General features: G+C 51.7%; 1 pseudogene; it reads left to right on the top strand.

Annotated features, from left to right (window-relative positions):
• The first annotated feature begins 20,143 nt into the window (after positions 1-20,143).
• The window catches only part of LOC147659212 (E3 ubiquitin-protein ligase TRIM39 pseudogene), a 49,415-nt pseudogene continuing 48,050 nt past the window's right edge, over positions 20,144-21,508 (top strand).

The raw sequence follows: 21,508 nt of genomic DNA, 5'->3' as shown, positions 1-21,508 counted from the left end.
CTGGCGCTCGCACTTCTATCGAAATGAAAAGTAGCAGGCTGTAATACAGAGGGCTTACCCATTCCCCACACCGGATCCTTAACCTTCCCCGCACTCATTTCCTGACGCAACCCCTGATTCTCATGTTGTAACTCCTGTACTTTAATCTGAAGGGCATTAACAGCTCCCATTAACTCCTGCACTGTAGGGACCCTCTCTTCCCCCTCCTGTCCATCCTCATTCATTCTCGCTCGGTTGGTGTATTTTTCGTGGGCTTGGTTTTCTGTTGGTTCTTTCCTCAACCCAGCTCACACCACGGAAGCGAGGATGGCCCCACTCCTCTGCCCTCACTCGAATCGCCACACGCACTATGATACAGCGTGACCGCGAACCGAGCAAAGGGAGAAGGTAGGAAAAAAGCAAAACAAAGAAAGAGTAACGTCCAGGCTCTCTCTATGATTCAGCTAGGCAGCCCTGCTAGCAGTGGGTAATGGTCTTTTAACCTGCAGTCAGAAGAGAAAAGAAAACACAGAAAAGAAACAGATCAATACTCCAATGCCCAGTGTTCTCTCATCTGCATCCCTATTCTCAACCCTGAAAAATGCCCAACACACCCCAATTCCATTCTTACTTGTGTGTCTTAGCTGATAAATCCAAAAGAGAGCGAGAGTCCAGCAAATCCAGATGTAACTGACTCCAAATAGTCAGACGTTACTTAAGTGAAGGGGAAAAAGTCATACATCTGACACAAAAAACCCCTGACAAAAACGAGTAACTCAGCAAACTACACTATTTCAAAAAAGACATTCTATCTGTGGCCACAGACTAAAAGCGCCTACACAGGGAAACGTTAGAAGCTACAAAAGTTCCTTTGAACAAACGTCCCAGCGCTTACACAACAACGTACCACGGGTACTCAATAAACCCGGAAATCCGATTCTCAGTGGCTCCCTCTTAAAAGAGGTAAACCGTTGAGCCCAAAAGTGCAAAAAGACACATAAATGTAACCAGTTCGTAATCGCGCATTAATGCACGAATGCTCCGCTTACGCGTCCCATGAAGCAGACTCGAACGGGAAGGCGTCCGATGTTGAACCCAGCCGGGCCGCCGATACGAAGCCTCGTCCAGCGAAACGCCGCCTCCAGGATGGCTGCGTTGAGCAGCAGAGCTCCTCCAATTGCGTACACGTGAAAAAACCAATATCCCAATCCGGGCTCAGAACGTAGGAAAAACGCCAACCGGGTTAGAAACCAAGCACCGAGACAAGGTGTTGGGGTTTCTTTATAGACTTGAAAGGATAGGGGGCGGGGCTACCAAAAACAGGGAAACAGAGGGAGGACACCGGGGAATACCAGCTCAAAGAAAACAGAGGACAGGAAAGGAAAGGCTGACTAAACCCTAACAACTCGTAGCTATGCTGGAAAAAGCATAGAGTATTTCAATTCTCTGACGCGCAGTTCTTTCTTGACCTCTGTAAAACTACGCCTTTGTTGTGTGACGGCCGCTGTATAATCAGGGTAGAAGGCAATTTCAGAGTTATCGATTTTGATCGGCGTGGCGATTTGCGCAGCCTGTAAAATGGCATCGCGGTCTCGAAAGTTGAAAATGCGCGCCAAGATCGGCTGCGGTGGTGCTCCCGGACGCGACTTGCCCCCGGGGACTCGGTGAGCCTTTTCCACTGAAAAATAATTGGATAGCCCCTGCGGCTTCAGCTGTTTCTGAATGAGATCTTCTACAAAAATATCTAGTGCTTGGTCACCTGCTTTTTCCGGCACTCCTACCAGGCGTACGTTGTTGCGCCGGGAGCGGCTTTCCTGGTCGCCGAGGTTGGCCTTCGTCATTTTATTGTCGTCTTCTAGCTTCTTCATTTGTTGCTGCAGCGTCGCAGTGTCTGTAGTGAGCCCCGCCGTCGTTTTTTCAACTTCCACCAATCGGTCAGACATTTTAGTGAAGTCCGCCCGTAAAAGTGAGATATCCGTGGAGATTGTGCCCATTGAGGATTGCATTGTTCGCAGGGCCGCCATCACATCTTGGAGGGTCACCTACCCCGTTCTCTCGGGTGTGTCAGCCGGCCGGGCCGTTGTTTGCATTCCGTCTCCCTTTAGGGTGTCAGGGGGGTCCTTGTTATAGGCATATTTGTCCAGTCTGTTGGTCTGCTGCACTTTGGGCCACCTGCCACTCATTGTCATAGACAGTGTGTGCCCGGCGTAGGTTACTGTGCGGTGTTCCTCTTAATGTAGTGTCCATACACTTGTAAAGTCCCTGGGCGGGCCCTCACTTCTCCTTGGGCGCTGCTTTTAGGGCTTTACTGCTTTGGTCTCGGCTGCCTTGGGCTTGAATGCCTTGGTTGGGCTTGTCTTGACTATTTATTAATTGCTTTGCCGCCTTGGTTTTGCTGGATGCCCGGTCGCCTTTTGTCCTGGGGCTGGCGTAGGCCCTCTGGATCTATGTGCCGTCACCGATGTGCCAACTTACTTTGGGGTCTTCTTGCTCCCCCCGGGGCCTTTAGGGGCTTCTGTGGACGTGTGGCTCATGAGTCACCTGTGGGCCGCAGGTCGCACCGCACCTTCCAGACTCCGGCGTCAGGGCGATCAACTGGCAGATTAGAGCTGGTGGTCACCGTGTCTGCTTCTCCCCCTTCCGAGCGTTTGCGTCCGCACCTTCTCCTTTACATCCTCGTGAACCTCGGGTGGTTTTTGCTTTACATGGAGCTCCAGTGATGCGGGCGTCTTTCCGGCTGTCCTCGGTCTTTCTCGCTTCGGGTGCAACCCGGTGTCCGCTTTTCCTGTATGCGGGCTGGAGTCCCCACAGCCGATAGTACGCTGTGTTTGTCGGTGTTGAAGAGCTGTTGATTCCGCGCTCCGGCCACACCTTGCGCTGCTGGTGGTCACAGTACGGCGCTGGTCCTCTCCCTCTTGGGGCCAATTTCTACTTGAAGCCCCGGCTACTGCGATCTCTTCAGGCCGCGAGTTTCTCCGCGGCAGAACTCAGCAATCGTTTTGCTGTCTGGGGTCAGGGGCGGTTCGTTCGGCGTCCGAAGCTCTTCCGCTTCGGAATCTTCTGAGCAGCTCCCTCTATTGTCAGGTTAAATGACCGGATTGTTACGGGAAGGCCTAGTCTGTCGCGGAGCTCGGTTAAGCTGCGGCCATCTTGCCTGGTCGCTAGCCACGCCCCTTCTGGAACTGAGTCTGGATTTTTTAATGGCCGAGTTCATATAATCGTATGCAAGGAGAGGAGTAAGAGGAAGACGCGGTTCAGTCCGTAGGAAAAAAGAATCATTGTGATGGATGATTTGTCGGCCGCGTTCGACACGGTTGACCATAATATTCTGGTCAGCCGTGTCGAGCAGGCCGGCCTCAGGGGCTCCGCATTGAACTGGATTGCTTCCTTCATTGCTAATCGCACACAGTCAGTGAGACTAGGTTCTTTTACTGCCTCCAAGACGTCATCTAGTTGTGGCGTTCCTCAAGGCTCGTCACTCTCCCCTTTATTATTTAACCTTTATCTCGGCCCACTTATTTACTCTTTAAAAAATTACAATCTTACCATATATAATTAGGCTGATGATCTTCAGTTAATCATCCCCTTAAATTCCCCGGATTCGGCCGCCGAATGCACAGCTGTAATGTCACATATACAGAGATGGATGACATTAAACCATCTTAAACTTAACCCAGGCAAGACAGAATTGATCTTGCCTGGGGAAAGTGGACTGAGCTGGGGTCGCCAGTTCTGGCAATCGATATGGGAACCCCCTCTACAAAGACTCAATCGGTTAAAAGCTTAGGGATAACACTCAATGAGGTTCTAACTCTGAAAGGACAGGTGGGAATGGTGGTTTCCTCTAGTTATTTCAACTCAGGAAGATTGAGAAAATCGCCCACCTTTTAACACACTCTGCACTCATTCAAGTAGTGATCGCCCTTTTTCTCTCCCGGTTAGACTTTTCCAACAGTCTCTACTTGGGTCTTCCAATTGGCCTATTGAAACGTCTTCAGATGGTTCAAAACCAGGCGGCTAGGCTCATCTGGAAGCAACCCAAGTGGCAATCAATTAGAGCCGGGTTGAAAAAACTTCACTGGTTGCCAGTAGCCCAGCGTATTGCTTTCAAAGCAGGATGCATCACTTTCAGGGCGCTCCACGATAATGGCCCTATTTTTATCAGGCAGTCCATTACCAACTATACACCCCAACGCAACTTACGCTCTACACATCTAAGGCTTGCAAATGTCTCTTCATTTAAGAAGAAACGCCAGGGGGGCAGCTGCTTTCACCACCTAGCTGCTTCTTCCTGGAATGCTCTTCCACTTTGTATCAGACAGAGCAATGATCTTTTGACATTTCGAAAGTCTTTAAAAACGTGGCTCTTCCAACAGGCCTATGCTTAAGATTTGTGTCTAGTGTCATGAACCGACAGCGCCAAGAAACCCAAGGGTGTATGTGCGCTTAAGAAATTATTATTAACATATTAACATAACAACTGCTCTGGTGCCACTAACTCTGTGCATCGCTAGCCAACGACACCTGGTTGCGGGCTCCTGCTGACCGCTCCCTCCGGAATACACTGCGGTCAAGTAGGTCACACATTTGGAATGGAGTCTTGATTTCTTAATGGCAGAGTTTATACCATTGAACAGGCCTCATCGCAGAATGCATCCCCTTTCAGCTCAGGTGCTACTAACTCTGTGCCCCGAAATTCATGGACACTCTCTGGTTGAACTTTGGTGGCGTCTGAGTCCATGGCCTGGGAGTTGTCTTCATCCTCATGTAGCTGATACTGACTTGGTGTAAAAAATGAGTCTGTAGCATTCATCTCCTCCATATTGCCTGTTTCTTTTTGGTTCTGCCCTCTGCATCATGCCCTGGAAGAACACCTTCCACTGTCCCCCGAAACACTCTGCGACATCTTCAACATCAACGAGGACCCGCTCAGCTCTCGTGGCCCTACCTCAGTGCACCGCAAGTCACCGTCCCTTGGCAGCGTGCCTGTGCCGGTCGCAGTGCATCCGGGGCCACTAACTCTGTGCAGCTCAAGTCATGGACCCTTACTGTTTGAACTTTGAACTTCTGATTGTCTGATCACTGTTGTAGTTGTTGCCAGCACCAACCACTCCCTGAGGGCTGGCTTACACTCACCCCACACCCATCCAGCACAGGCGTCACTGGACATGTGACCTTGGCAATAAAATGTGCACGTGCCCGTAGCTAGTTCCACAAACTATCTAAGTGTGTCTGTGTTGTCATTATGTATGCATGAGGGCGCCAGGCCCTACCACATTACATTGTGCTGTGTACAGTGGATGCAACCATGTCACCTCGGGCAGCGGGGAAGTCCTGGGACATGTAGCTGTGTCGTACCCACCCTGTAAGCGTAAGCGGAGTGGGCTGGCATACGCCAGTCCAGCGTAGGGTGTGGATGATCACCCCTGGGCACTGGGCGTGGTTAAGTTTTGACCTTACCAAGAAATTAACTAATGCCTGTGTCTCTGTTGTAGTGTCGGCGCCACCTGTCCCTCAATTAACAATGTTGCATTGTAGCATGCCCCCAGAGTGCAGGCTCAGCTGAAGGGATAAATGAAGGAGCGCAAGCCTGCTCGGGGACCGGGATCATACATGCCAACTGTTGTGTGGAAGGGTATACTCAGATGTGAGTCCCTTGCTCATTGCACCATCAGGATTCAAGCAAGCCGGGCCGACGACGGCTGAAATGCCAGAAACCGGTCCCCGGAAGCTTGTTTCCTTCCCAGTATAAGAATTGGCTTGGTAGTTTGGTTTGCCCTGTTCCCATCATGCACTGGGACAGGAACAGACTAATTTGCATGTAGCCAGGTTCTGAGCTGGGATGGTGCAGTGAGCTAAAAAAGCCCTGATCTTTGGACTGGGTAAGAGTGGTCTGCTTAATTCAGACACTCTGTTCATCACCACCCCCTTTTCTGAATCAACTGTTGTGTGGGCTGCTATTACCACAGCATAAGCCAAAAGTCTAACCTCAAACGCATCGCAATTTCAGCCAGCCATGAACTCTACATCTATGTCCGCCCTCTCCTTACCATTGGCCTACACACACGTAGCCACACACCATGAACGCACAACATCACAGTGTCATCAGGCTTATGGACATGCGCCAACAGGCATGACAATGGTGTGCCGTAGGAGTGCAAGTGATGCAACCGCGCTGCACACACTAGTAAATAGGCTCGGAGGGAGGGAGGAGCAGCAGTGACGCTAAGTGATACACATTGATGCCGCTCATTTGTTAAAAGCAGTACATGTCAAACAGGAATCACTAAGTCACACACAACACACACCACTGAACTAGTGAACCATGCCAACACATCATGCATAACCAACTATTGACTCATGTCTCTCTGCACTGTCCCAGGTGATCAAGGATATGCACTCTGCCCTTAGATGATGTCATCCCCCGAGCCACGAACACACAGGCCCAGAGGCAGTACAATTTGGCCCACAAATACACCAGGGGCATAGTGGAACACACATTTTGATGTGTTGAAGTCACGTTTCACATGCCTGGACATCACAGGTGGAAGGCTCCTGTACAGCCCAGTCATCGTGTGCAAGATGATCGTTGCATGTTGTGTGTTGCACAACATATGTGTACGCACCAATGCCCCATGGCTACAAGTGCCAGATGCACCGTACGATGGTGAGGAAGATGAGGCAGGTGGACCACACCCCACTGCAGCTGCTGCAGGAATAGCCGTAGGAACACCATCATTGACAATTTCTTCACATTAGCATGTCACATTGTGACAGTCCTTAGCAATCATGGGACAGTACAAAATTACCACAGGCTCAGCATGTGCAAATAAATTCATTACAACACACATTCCCTGAGTGCATGTCACTCCTCTGTACAAGCAGATCACACTGACACGTGTAAGTGCAACATGTAGTGCTAACAATCTCATAATTTAAAAATTGATGGTGGGTGTATCACCTCTGTACAGAGAGGCTTTTTAGGGTGTCCCGTATTCGAAATGCAATTTCTGTGTGTCAAAGATAGTACGGAATCCCACTCATCAGCGTTTCACATGTGTTTCAAATCATTACATATAGGCTGTCATTTGTGACCTACAATTGACAACAGGCCTTCTTTTGGGGTCAAATATGTACCACCATGATGCAGGGATGCACCCTGTGACTCCAGTCCCACAACATGAGCAACAAGGACATAAGGGGGAATCACTGCCCCTACATTCGTGAATGCTTTCATACTTGATTAATCATAGACATGACACGTCTGTGTGTATAAATAAGACACGTCTGTGTGTATTAGTATGTATTATTCATGCTCTGTGGAGTGTTGAAGCTGTCTTAGCACTGGGCCATGCAGACAACACTTTACAATGTTGCCCCGTGGAGGGCCAGCCAGAGTCCTTTAGGGATTAACAAGTTACTCGGAAGGCGAAGAGTCCAGTCCGCAGGCTGATTGCTGTGTCATTGTTCAGCAAACAAAATATGGCAGTCCATGTCGAGGTCCAAGGTTAGTGTCAAGAGTGTATCGGGGGACGGTGGAAGGTGTTATTCCAGGGCATGATGCAGAGGGCAGAACCAAGCAGAAACAAGCCATATGGCGGAGATGAGTGCTACTGCTTCCTTCTTACCACTAAAACAGATTCATTCTCATTTTCATCCTATGACATGGGTAGTGGTGTTTGGTCTGCGACACTGTGTGACACTGACACATCAGGGGCCGGACACGTGGATGTAGAAGTAGCAGAAGAATTCATCTGCGCAATGTCTTGTGGCATCACTCACATTATGAGGATCTGCAGGGCATGGAAAATCCCATCTACAGCTTTCTCGTGTGGAGCCGTCATAGCCATTCTTCGCGCCTGCACCTGCTCCATGTTCTCCATGACCCTCCTTATGTTTCCCAATTCCTGGATGACATTGCTGTAGCCACTCTGACTAGACAGTTGTTGTTGTCTCCGAGTCATAACTCCAGCGATGCCAGCCATGGATTGTTGGAGGGCATGGGGCGGACTGTGGGTGTCCATTAGGGAGTGTAAGTGGTCCCTGATGAGACTTAGACACCCACGTATTGCATCTAGTTTGGCTACCATGAGGTTGAACCCCACTGCACCTGTTCAGCCAGCTCCGTCCGGGGGTCTAACTCACGGCGTTGGAACGCCATGTGTTCTTCGGTGAGGTGCTAGGAGCCTGACGTGGTGGTGGGTGCTTCCTGCTGTGTCGTCTGTGCAGGGGGTGGGCTCACCTTGATGGTGATAGGCTGCCCTGCTACTGGAGGTGGGTTTTTGAGGCTGTCCATAAACTGTTGGAGTTCGTCATAGTCGTTGTCCTGGGGGTCGTCTCCATCATCACTGACGTGATGCAGGGTCTGCTCTGCAGGAGGTGTTGATTGTCCCTCTGCAATGTAAAGGGCAGATGCAGTTTCACAGTGTGCTTCATGTATGTTTATGCATTGGCAAAGTTTACATACAGACTGCATGACAATGTACATTGTGAGGAGATGCCTATTTGATGCGGGACAGTGGACATTTGTACTTCATCACGGATGTGAGGTTATACTCCTACATTGTCATCTCACAGTTTTTTTCTCTGCTTTTATGGTGCATTTCCCCGCATGACGCAAGGGAATTGCAGGCCTGTTGCTGGTTATTGCTGATTTTTGCATCGCGGTTTCGGACATCACCGCTTTTTTCACATTATTGTTTCGCATTTTTTAACGCGGTCTTTTGACGCCTTATCGTCAGACTATCGCATGGTACCGCTGTGTTGAGAATACAACACTAACACAGTGTTATTTTCCCGTGATAGACTGTGATGTGAAAAGTTGCGTTAAGCTAATTATCACACGTTCTTTAGAATATCCCCTGTTGTGTAATAACTAATATAGTTTACCTTCAAGCAGCTCTGTAACTCTGTACCATCTAATGCAGTGTACTGACTTGTACTGCGTATCTTGGCGTGACTTTGTTACTCTGTACTATTTTTTTTTTATTTTTTTTAAATATATTTTTATTGCAGGAATTAGCCAAGATTACATATCGGACTAGCAACACAAGTGTAATCAGAGATATCGAACATATCAAATCTCCCCCTATAAAAAGATAAGTGTACACAGCCATTCAGCTCACAACCCGAGGGTCGGGCGGCGAATACCAGAGGGGAACTGAAAGAAGGTCGAAGCCAGTCCGGATGATCCAATGGTCTTCATCTGCTTTTCTAGATCAACCTACAAAAAAGGGCGACATAAACCCCCCCCCCCCAACAGCCCAATGACTCAACTAGTACCCACCCCAACCCAACCATCAGTGTGCTTTGTAGTACGTGTAGGAAGGCCTGTGGGAAAACCCCGGGTGATTCTATAGTAATCTGAAGTATGATGGATTATCGGGACTCGGAATGTGGTGCATCATCAGTCTCGGAATCACTGGAAGCGCAATAATCTCTAAGGGCCTGCACTAACGTCTCCCATTCTAGTGCTGATTCCTGCGCTCTTTCGTTATGCTGCCGCCTAGCCAATTGGTATCGCAGAGTGCTCTCCCCCGCCGCCCATTTCAAAAGTTCGCTGTGCCACCTAGCACCTGTCGGACCAACTCTTGCCTTCCAATTCCTGGTCACCTCCCGCTTAGCAAGGAGGAGCCCCAAGTCAATAAATTTACTTGAAATTTTATTTTTGGGGGTATGCGGGAACCAGTGTAGGAGCCCCACCGCCGCGTCGACCGCGAAGGACCTCCCCGTTACCCTATTCAGAGTGTCCCCCACTCCAAGCCAATAGGAGGACAGCGCTGGGCAAGACCACAGCATGTGAAGGAGGTCCGCTTCAGGGGCCCGGCACCTGGGACACTCTGCAGAATGCGCGGCGAAATATTGCTGAATCTTCACCGGGGTCAAATAGGCCCTGTGGAGTATGTAGAAGTGGACCAGTTGGAAGCGGGCGTGGCGTGTGCCCTTCCAGGCCCGACGCATAAGCTGTGACCAGGTCGTCTCCGGGATCTCCTTCCCTATGTCTCCCTCCCAGCGGGTCCGTAAAATGGCGAGGGGGGGTCAACCCGTCGTTAACCAATCTGCTATATAGGCACGTAACCGTCTTGACCGTCCCCGCCGACATCATAACATACTGGCACACCGGGGACGTAGGCGGCTCCTCTAGTCCACTTTTCCAGTGCGCCTGAATCGCTCGGACCAAAGCTGTGTGTAACAGGAAGTCGCCTCGGGGGACGTCAAAGCGGTCTATGATCTCCTGGAAGGGCAACAGCGCCCCATCCTCATAAAGGTCCCCCACTAACTGCAATCCCGCGTCCTCCCAGTGTCCCAGGCGTGACCAATCTCCCCCGTGAGGCAGTGCCGTCAACATCCCTAGTGGTATTTCAGGTGCATATGGAACCCTCAGCTGTTCCCGGGCGTGTGCGCGATTCCAACATAATCGAATGGTCTTTTCCTCAAGCGTCCGGTCTTGCAAGGCCAAACGTTGTCGTAAGGTGATGAAGGAGATAACATGCCTAGGCATCCCCACGCCCCTCCCGGTCTCCGGGCCACGAAACTCCCTGGCGACCTCCTGGGTGAAGGTCTGCAGTTGCGCTGCCAGGTAATATTTCTCGAAATCCGGCACCGCAAGGCCACCCTCAGATTTCGGCCTCATCAAAGTCTTGAGGGCCACTCTCCGGCGGCCCGAACCCCAAAGGAATCCCACCACCATGGATCGCAATAGCCGAAAGGTGGCCGGCGGGATCCAAATCGGTAGCGCTCGAAAGTAGTAGAGCAACCGGGGGAAGGCCACCATATTCAACAGAGCGATCCGCCCTGCCACCGAGAGCGGCAAGGTAGCCCAAAAGTCCATGCTACCTCGCAACGCGCGAGTACAGCGGGCTATATTCCCATCCAGGAGGTCAGTGGGGTCATGGTATACATATACCCCCAGGTATTTGAAACAGTTAGGTTCCCACCTAATTTCCCCACTGATGTCAGGTCTGGGCGATCCCCTGCGAACCGGGAACAGACAGGTCTTGGCCCAATTCACCCGAAGGCCCGAAACCTCCCCAAAAGCCGTTAGTGCCGTCGCAGCCCCATTCAGGGCAGCATTCGGGTCCTCGAGGAAGAGTAATAGGTCATCCGCATAAAGCGAAACATGATGTGGGCCAGACGGTGTCCGCAAGCCGCTAAAGGAGGTCCCGGACCGGGGCAACAGCGCCAGTGGCTCCACCGCTAGCGCGAAGAGCAGCGGGGATAGTGAGCAACCCTGCCTCGTGCCCCTCTCCACCGGATATTGCGGGGAAATCATTGGGCCTGCCCTCACCCTGGCCGACGCCGAGGCATACAACACCGTGGTCCACCTGACAAAGCCCTCCCCCAGACCGAACCGCAGCAGTACTCTACGCAGGTAGTCCCATTCGAGACTATCAAAGGCCTTTTCCAAATCCACCGAAAGAACCACCGGGCACGGGGCGTCTACGTGCGGTTCCCCCAGTAAGCGAAGCAGCCTACGAATGTTCATGGTTGTGTTTCGCTTAGGAATGAATCCAGCCTGGTCCTCGTGTACTAAAGAGCGCATGTGCCCTAGCAGCCTCGATGCCAGTATGCTGCTCAGGATCTTATAATCGACCGTCAGCATCGATAATGGTCGGTAGGATGCCGGGTCGGTCGAATCTCTTCCAGGTTTGAGGAGGGGAACCACTAAGGCCTCACACATCGAGCCGGGGAGGCGACCCAATCTCTTCGCCTCTCTGTAAACTATTAACAGCCGAGGCGCCAGCAGGTCAGCGTAGGCGGAGTAGAATTCAACCGGGAGGCCATCCAGGCCCGGGGTCTTATTCCTCGCCATCCCTTTAATGGCGCTACGAATTTCACCTAATTCGATATCGGAGCCCAGAGCCTTCGCCGTTTCCGGCTCCAGCGTTGGCAACTCTAGGGGTAGCATATACTCATCAATCAGGGCGGGGTCCCTGGCCGAGGAGCTGCGGTATAGTTGCTCATAGTAGCGCAGGTAGCAGTCCAAAATCTCCGGCTGGGTGTGCACCTCAGATCCTTCAGACGTACGCATGGACGTCGTCAGCGAGGTCCGGCGCGTAGGATTGGCTAGCCACGCTAACAGCGCGCCCGACCTGTCCCCCTCTGTGAGTGACCTAGTAGTGTAGGCCTTATAATCGAAGCAGCGTAGCCGTTCAACTTCCGCCGCCACAGTCTCTCTCGCCGCTGCCGTACGCTCCCGGAGTTCAGGATGACCGGGGCGGCGAAGCTCCATGTCGCGGAGCTTCCGATCCGCCGCGGCCAAGTCATCAAGGATGACCCGCCGCATGCCCACTTTTTTAGAAATGCACTAGCCCCTGATCACAACCTTAAAGGCGTCCCACTCCAACGCCCTTGATCCCGCAGTACCCCCATTGGACGTAAAATACTCCGAGATTTTGTCCTCCAGGTCCGCCTTAAAGACTGTGTCCTCCAAGATCTCCGGTCTCATTTTCCAGGTGGGCACATTAGGAACCCCGGGGAACCACCGGAGGTCCACCAGGAGGGGGTTGTGGTCCGAGAGGGTCCTGGTCAAATATTCAGAGCGGACCGCTGCGGATATCAACTCCGCCGATCCCAGAAACCCATCTAATCGCACGTGCAACTCATGTAGGCCAGAGAAATAGGAGTAATCCCTAGAGTCTGGGTGTTGTGCCCTCCAGATGTCCGTGAGCCCCCAATGCGCCTGCCATTCCTTCCTCCCTTTAGCCACCCGTCGGACTGGGGAGTCTGGGAGGGGGGGTGCGAGCGGTCGGCCTCTACGTCTACTACCGAATTGAAATCACCGCCAAGTAAGAGGGTTCCCGACAGAAAGTGGGCCAACGAACCCGATAACCTGGAGAGGAAGGCAAGTTGGTCCACATTAGGTGCATAAATACAGCAAATGCTTAAGTCCCTACCCCAAGTGTGCCTGAGAGAGCCACGTAACGACCCTCCGGATCTACCACAGATTTCGCCACCTGAAAGGGAACCCCAGCCCTGATCCATACTAGCGCCCCTCTTGCATACGCTGAGTACGAGGTATAGAAGACCTGCCCTCTCCATCTACGCTGAAGCGCCGCCCCTTCCGCCTTGTTGAGATGAGTCTCCTGCAGCAGAGCTATCTGTACTCCCCTACGCACTAAATAAGCGTGAACTTTGTGCCTCCTAGACATAGTGGGAAGCCCCCGCACATTCCAAGTGATGCATTTCACATTAGCAATTTCAACCATTGTCCCATAGTGTCCGTTCCGGGCTTCCCAACCAAGGCTCCAACAAAGGACAAGCGACAGTCAAGTCAACACTGATGGCGGCCATTTTCCCCAAAAAAAGAACAACCCCCGTCTGAAACAAACCCCCTCCCACCCTCCCCAGAACAGGACCCAAATAGTGCCATCTAGTTCCCATCCAAACCATGTCCCCAACAATCCCACAATCCCCGACTAATCCTGCGGTCGCCACCGCATAGAAGCCTTAAGGGCTAGGTGCGGGCTGGGCGCCAGCGATGGGCCCTCGAGTCTCGGACTACCGAGACTGGATCGAGCCCAAAACAAAAAGCTACCGCTCGAGCTGGGCACCCTCCCACCTCCACCGGATCTCGCAATCGATCGCCTCCCCTACCACACCCGCCTCAGACCCCCACCCAAATGGAAGTAGCTCACCCAGTCATCCCTGTCCGTCTAGCATGCCCTCAGCCGAGTCTGGAGTAACCACTGGCAAGTGGACACTATCAGTCTCTGAATCCTCCGTGTCTGTCTGCGCCCCCTCGCCTCCAGGTTCCAGTTCCTCCACAATGGGGCCACTTTGCGATCCAGATAGAGTAGACACCATCTCCAGCACTCCTCGCCGCTCCGCCATTGTCTCCATAGTCGAAGGCCTGCCTGGCTTGCCACGGCGGCTGCGGAGCCTTTTGGAACGACGTTGCTGCCCAGGTTCCACGGCCAGCTGAGACGACGAGCCAAAGCCATCCTTGCCGGCCCTATAAAGTTCTAGCCAATTGCAAACCTCCTCCGGGGAATCGAAGAACTGGGTTTTGTCGTCCATGATGATGCGGAACCTTGCAGGGAACAGTAGCGAATATTGGATGCCCTCGCTCCGGAGCTCACGCTTGAACGCCAGGAAAGAAGCCCGTTTACGCTGGGTCTCATAAGTGTAATCCGGGAAAATGTTCACCTGGCTATTCTCCACCTGATAAGGGCCGTTATGCCTGGCGGCATTGAGGATGAGGTCTCTGTCCAGAAAGTGCAGTAAACGCGCCACCACCGGTCGCGGGGCGCGGCCCTGTTGCGGCGGCCTCGCCGGCACCCTGTGCGCTCGTTCCAAGGTGTAGAAGGAGGACAGGCCCTCCGGAGCTACTTTGTCCCGGAGCCATGCTTCCAAGTAGGCCACCATGTCGCCATCTTCGATCTTTTCCGGCAGGCCCACCACCCGAATATCGTTCCGCCTATTACGCCTTCGGCATCCTCCGCCCGTCTCTCCAGGGCCTCAATCCGGGTCATGGCATCCTTCATTGTCGCGGCCAGAGTCTTCTGTGTCGGTTCCAGGACCTTCACCGAATCCTCCACCTCCTTAACCCTGTCAGATAGCTTGCCGTGGTCTGCCCTCAGGAGGCCCAGGCTCGTCGCCACCTGGGCGATGTCTTGCTGTAGGGCTGAGCGCGTGGTTGCAATCGCTTCCAGAACCCGGTCAAATTGTTGTTGCAGGTGGGGGCCACCGGAGCTCTCCGGGTCACCTCGATCCTCTTTATCCGGCGCCTCCGTGTCCGAGGCAGCCGGGGTGGTCGCTTTGGGTCCTCTTGGTTTCCCCATAGCGGTTAGATCCCGCAGAGGAAAGTTCGTCAGAGGCACCACCAAGTGTGGACGTCGGCTATGGCGCTCCTGGCACGCAGTCGTTGTGCTGTGGGCCGTCGAGTATCGTCGCCAGGGTCCACTACTCCTCCGAACCTTCGGGTCGTTCCACCGTCGTGTCGCCGGTAGCCAACAAGAGGGAGACGGGGATGATCGGCGCCAAATCGGGCAGGTCCGCCTGATCGATGTGGATCTGGAACGAGAATCACCAGTGCCACCAGAAACTCTGTGGCGCCAGGTCGCTGTGCTGCCCATGAAGTGCACAGGGTTTCGGCGAGTGCAGGCGCACGGTGGGGGTCAGTCTAGTGCGGTCCGTGGAATCGTCTCTCCATGCAGGGCCTCTGGTCGCCCGTGGCCTGATTTCACCGAAAATGCGATGAAGAACTCGTCTGGGGACAGCCACCGCGCTCGGACCCTTCCAAATATTCAACCAGACCAACGTGTCTCGGAGATATAGGATGTAGATAGGATGCGCGGGGTCCTACTCGGCTCCCGCAGGTCTAGGGTCTCGACAAAGCAATTGAGAAGGTCCGGGCGCCATCTTGGGTCTCACTCCGCGGTCCTCCAAACTTCGATTTTTCATCAAAACCGCCGGTGTACAGGTGTCGGCGGGCGTTCCATCAGGACCCCACTGGTCCGATCTCCGGTTTGCGGGGGCTAGGGTGCCCCGCGGACTCCGATCTGCAGGATCAAAGCGGGCTCAGTCCCGGAGCCGAGCTCTCAGGCGACCATCGCCATCGGCGTCCAAGCCACGCCCCTTCACTCTGTACTATCTAATGCAGTTTACTGAATAGTACTGTATACCTTGGAGTAGCTTTGTCATTCTGTAACATCTAATGCACTCTAATGACTAGTGCTGTGCACCTCCTGGTAGCCCTGTCACACTGAACCATCTAATACTGCGTACTGACGAGTACTGTACACCTAGGAGTAGCTCTGTCATTCTTTGCTATCCAATGCAGTGTACTGACTAGTACAATATACCTTCTAGTAGCTCTCTTACTCTGTACCATCCAATGCAGTGTATTGATTGGTACTGTATTCCTTGGAGTAGCTCTGTTGCTCAGTACCATCTCATCCAGTGTACTAACTAGTACTGTATACCTTGGAGTGGCTGTGTTACATTGTGCCATCTAATACAGTGTACTGACAAGTACAGTATAATTTGAAGCAGTCCGGCCACTCTGTACCATCTAAAGCAATGTTCTGACTAGTACTGTTTAGGTTTTGAGTAGCTCTGTTGGCCTATAGCCTCTAATGAAGTGTACTCACTAGTACTGTATGCCTTGGAGGGGCTCTTTCACTCTGTACCATCTGATGTAGTGTACTGAGAAGTATTGCATAGATTAGAGTAGATAGGTCACTCTTTGTCTTCTAATGAAGTGTACTGACTACTACTGTATGTCTTGGAGTAGCTATGTTGCTCTGTACCATGTACAGTAGTGTACTGGGTAGTACAGTTAACCTTCTAGTATCTCTGGCACACTGTACCTTTTAATGCAGTGTACTGACTAGTGCTGTATACCTTGGAGTGGCATTGTCACTTTGTACCATCTGATGCTGTGTACGGACTAGTACAGTTTACCTTCTAGTAGCTCTGTCACTCTCTACCATCTAATACAGTGAACTGATTAGTAAAGTATATACAAATGTTGACAGTGAAACCCTATACTGGCTCGCACCTAACCTAATGTCCCTAATATATCACTTTTCGAACAAGGGAGAATGTACCACAAAATGTGTGCACTCAAACCAAGCACCCACTGTCCAGGTGTGGTCCTACTGGACCCAACATATTCCACATATAGAACAAATGGTACACTAACACATTAATGCCTGCTGCATTCTTAATTTACTAGTGTCAACCCACTCTGTCGATCATAGCGCATCTCACCGCAGCGCTGCACCTATATGATCTGTTCTTGCGCGGGACAGTACCGAGACATTGTAACAGCCTGCTCTTGCTTTTACTGTTTGATTCGGCATTGCTGATTGTTTACCTCGCCTCAGTTTCGTTTTCTCTCCCCGACCACCATCTTGTTGTTGTGCTTCCCTTGGCCCGCCTACCCTCCCTGCTACCGCCTCCCAGCTGCACCTCCCACGCTACGCCCCCCTCCACTCTCCACTAAAGACTGATGACCCAACGCGCAGCGGTCACGCGCAGCGGTCGCGCCGAAGGTGCGCCAAAGGTAAGCCCGTCTACGCCCGTCTACGCCCGTCTACGCCCGTCCGCGCCTGGACCGCGCCCAGTGCCAGACCCCCTGGCTCCCGTCCCACCCAGCCCACCCACATTACATATGACGCCACCACCCTCCTAGCCCTAAACCCCGGTCGACTCCCCACCTGCGCCCAAGCCGCTCCTGGACACACCCATGGACCCTTCACATGCAACTCCTGCAAGTATGACGGCACCAAGACCAACTCCTCATCCACGAAGACCAAACAGAGCTCTGACACCAACCACCTAAAATGCATCCTGCTCAACACCAGCTCGGTCCACAGACACGCCATCGACCTTTGGAATCTACTAGACAACATCTCTCCGGACGTCGCCTTCCTAACAGAAACATGGATGAACTCCTCCTCAGGCCCAGACATCACCATTGCCATCCCGGAAGGCTACAAGATCATCCGTAAGGACCGCACCATCCAAACAGGAGTAGGCATCGCTATCGTCCATAAGAATTCCATCCGCATATCAACCAGCTCAGACGTCAACCTCCCTAGCGCCGAACACCTTCACTTCCAGATCCACACCGACCCCAAGACCACACTCAGAGGCACCCTCCTCTACAGGCCACCAGGACACCGTGCACAATTCAGTGAAGACATCACTGACTTTATCACCCGACACGCCCTCCCCTCCGAAGACTACATTCTATTGGGAGACCTCAACTTTCACCTGGAAAAGAGCAACGACAGCAACACCACCACCCTCCTGGACAATCTCGCCGATCTCTGACTCAAACAACTTGTTAATACCCCCACCCACTACGCAGGTCACACACTCGACCCTATCTTCACCTACAGCAAACATATCTCCTTCAGTCACACCACAGTTCTCCATTGGACGGACCAGGGGCGTAGCTAGAGCTTGTGGTGCCCGGGGCTACCCCTCAGATTGCCGCCCCTTGGGGGTGGGGGGAAGGGTGCTGGGGAAAAAGGACGGTAAGCACTTGAAAGAGGTCCGAGTCTTCGAGGAGAGACACGTAGTATTGCTGCTAACAGTTACCTCGATCATGAAAGTTACATTTAGTAATTTATAAAGTTTTATAGAGTGCGAACTTGAACCCGAAGGATATCAGAGCGCTTTACAATTTAAGGCAAAGGTAACAAATCAGAACATTAGTCTAACATGGGGAATCTAATGGGCATTGAGATGTTTACTCCTCTAAAAATCGGAATGGTTGTTTGTTTGAAATGCGGGTCTCTAGTTGGCAATGGCTGACCACTGTCCAAGTGGGGACCCTTCTTCCTGAGTCAGAGTAAGGGGGCTACTCCCTTTGATAACCCCTGTTCAATCCCTGTGGTAACGTAGCATGAGCAGCTAGGCTTATCTCAGAGGCAGTGTGTAAAGCATTTATGATCATACACAGTAACACAGTGAAGAACACTACAAAGGGACACCACACAAGTAGTTATAAAAAATACGTATCTTTATGCATAGACTTAACACAAGACCAATAACGATAAAAAGCAACAATACTGTAAACTAGGGATACTCTTGAGATGATGGAAAAATAGTTCAAAGTGTGCAAAAATGCACATACATGACACGGTCAAAGGCTAGACAGTTGAATACACCATTGACTTGCAGTACAAAAGAGAACACACAGACTGCATGATCTATCTGGGGACTCAGAAAAACCACATGTGACATCCATCAGAGAGCTGTGTGAACAATTACCCCTCAGCACAAAGCAAACATGAAAATACATGACACTGTTCAGGGATCCATTATCTACAGCTGACCATTAAATGACCATACATCATAGTCCCCCCATTAGAGCAGTGGGGACCTGCACAAACGTGATGTGCTCTGGGGACCCAAAACCAACTTAACAGTGTCAAAGCCTGTGTTTCTTTACCTTTCAAAAACAGCAAATTAATTATTATCACAGGGACTGACTCACTGTGTGCGCCCTTAGAACTAAACACAGCACAAAGGGGTCAGTCAGCTCCACCTTGCCAACACAGACTGGATAAACAGCCCACTCTGGTGGCCCAAAAGCAACAACTAGGGGTTATGCTTCTTTACCCAACCACCCTACATTTCCTGTCTCTTATTTCACTCTTGCAGGGTCTGCTTTCACCCCTGTATCCTCTCTGTTTTCATATCTTTCCTAACTGGCTCTTCCTAATTCTTTCTCCATTTTACAGTTTTTATTTCTGTTGTTCTGGGTAAACGAGGGATGGTTACAAATAATTTCCGGTCCCCAAAACTGATTGCTGGTGCCCAGGATCTGCAATCCCCAGCACAACTTAAGCATTGGCAGTGTAGCTCCGCTTAAACCGTTGCCTAAATAATCTGGAACTCCAGTTTCAGGATAGTATGTCTTGAAGATGGTACCTTCCACCTCCGGCTCTCAGGCCTATTGTTCAAGAAAATCTGTACGCCCACTGCCTCTGGCCACAATGGTTCTAAGAGGTGACCGGCCTCAAAGAGGCTCGGCCATGCCAACCTGGTCAAAGGCCTAAGACAGTCTTCCATTGCATTGACACAAACCCCAGACGTGAGCACCTCTGCGTTCTTTCCTCCTTCTACCAGGCTTTACCAACTTGGAGGGCTGCTGCCCCTTGAGACATCACACAGATGTGCTTTGTAAGCCTTTTATACAGTAAGTGTAACTCTTGGCCCCCTTCTTCCTCAGCTAGCCCTCTCCATACCTTTTCAAAAAATCTTTTCTTCATTAGCGCTTCAAGGTGATTGAGAGGTGCCATCTAATACTTTCCCAAAACTATAAATACATTGATAACTCAAAAACAAGCAGCCATATGGTCCAAAGATACAAGCAGAGAGCTCTTTAACTCTCCATGTTACACCATGGCATTCAGTGATACAAGTCGTGTGGTGTGTACAACTACACACAATGAAATAGCGGAAATCTCTAAACATCCTGTGTTCTTTGTGTCTCCTTCACAAGTCGACCCTCTGGGGATCGGAGTGTACCCAGGCTCCATGCCCATTTAATAATTGGCTTCTTCCATAAAATCCACTCTAGCACAGTAAATTTACCCTTCTTGCCTGCCCATGCAATCACTGGCCTCTCCCTGAAAGGCTCAAGCTGATCTGATTAAAGCACTAGCTGTGCTTGTTCAGACTTTCACGCTTGTCTAAAGACATGAACTCCACAGATGAAGAGGAGCCCACTCAACCTTTGACCTCTCGAGGTAAGTGGAAAGTTCAAGTACCAGGATATGGCCTTTGCCACATCGATCTCCAGAGAGCCTTCCTGTGTGGAATTAACCTTTAAAAATACTAACTTGCATCCGATGCGAACCAAAGCCCTGAATTAAAGCGTTTCCCGGCATATCCACGGCGCCATCCTGTCCTCCCCCCAGCTTTCCTCTGTCCCACGCCACGTGCCTTGGATGATGGATGGTTCTCGCCCTGCTTCCAGTATGTTCCTATTTAATAGAATAATTATTTACATATATAAAACTCCTATTATTACAATCTGCAGACTCAGCACATTCTTCATTCTGCCTCATACCTGCATTGGTCCTTGGCAAGGAGTCAATAATGCATCATAGACCCTGTCCCACCACCCTGGTGTCTCGTGCCTGCCCCGGGCCGTGGCCCCCATCTGACTGGACTCCCGGTCCGACCCGACTCTCTCTCACCTCAATTGTTTTATCGCCTGTCGCGCAGAGTGCAGCCCGCCCGCAGCCACAGCCAGCCCACAGAGAGAGACAGTACTGTCAGTACTGTAAAGCTGAGCAGCAGAGGGCCCGGCCATGCAAAAAGAATGGTGGTGGTCTCCTCCACACTCCTCGACTGCTGCTCGAGTCGACACGACGGGAGGGGCGGTGAGGTGGGCGCGCATCGCGTAACGGTCACACTACAGTGTGGTGGCAACAGGGCTGGCCCAAAATGTTACAGGGCCGTCATTGGTTAAGGCTGTGCGCACCGCGCACCCTACCACTGTTGACGGCCCTGTGAGCGAGGCTGGGAGGAGGTGGGGGGGCCCCCCCAACAACGGTCGGGTTCACGTGATTGAATTTGATTCGGAAGTCGGAACCGACATTTATAAATGATTTATTGTGCTTAGCCTTAGTGCTGCTGGCGCTGCGTGCTATAATAAACTATCACTTCAGATATGGATTGAACCGACGGCAGGTGACGGGTCACTCACTACTAGTGTCAGCAGGGGTGAATCGGGTGATAAATAATATGTGTGCATCATGTAAAGCGCCACAGGCCACCGCACCGCCCTACAGTCACTCACAGGCCTCCGAGGCCGCAACGGGATGCCTCAGTCACTAGTCAGTCAGCGAGTGAGTGCCGGGTCCGCCCAGCGGCCGCGGCCGCCTCAAAAAAGGTGCCGCCTGGGGCGGACCACAGCTGCGTTCATTTTGTCTACAAAAAGACCACAACCCACAACCATCCTCAACCTACTCTGCGAAGAAACTGGAACAAAATCACCATCGACCAGATCTCCTCATCGCTTCTTCAAAACCCCCCTGCCCACTCTTTGAACCCCAAC

Source organism: Lissotriton vulgaris, unplaced genomic scaffold (genome assembly GCF_964263255.1).
Source record: "Lissotriton vulgaris unplaced genomic scaffold, aLisVul1.2 SCAFFOLD_1821, whole genome shotgun sequence".
In the NCBI taxonomy this organism is placed as follows: domain Eukaryota; kingdom Metazoa; phylum Chordata; class Amphibia; order Caudata; family Salamandridae; genus Lissotriton; species Lissotriton vulgaris.
The sequence above is the reverse complement of the archived record's forward strand: the minus strand, read 5'-3'. Positions and strand labels throughout refer to the sequence as shown.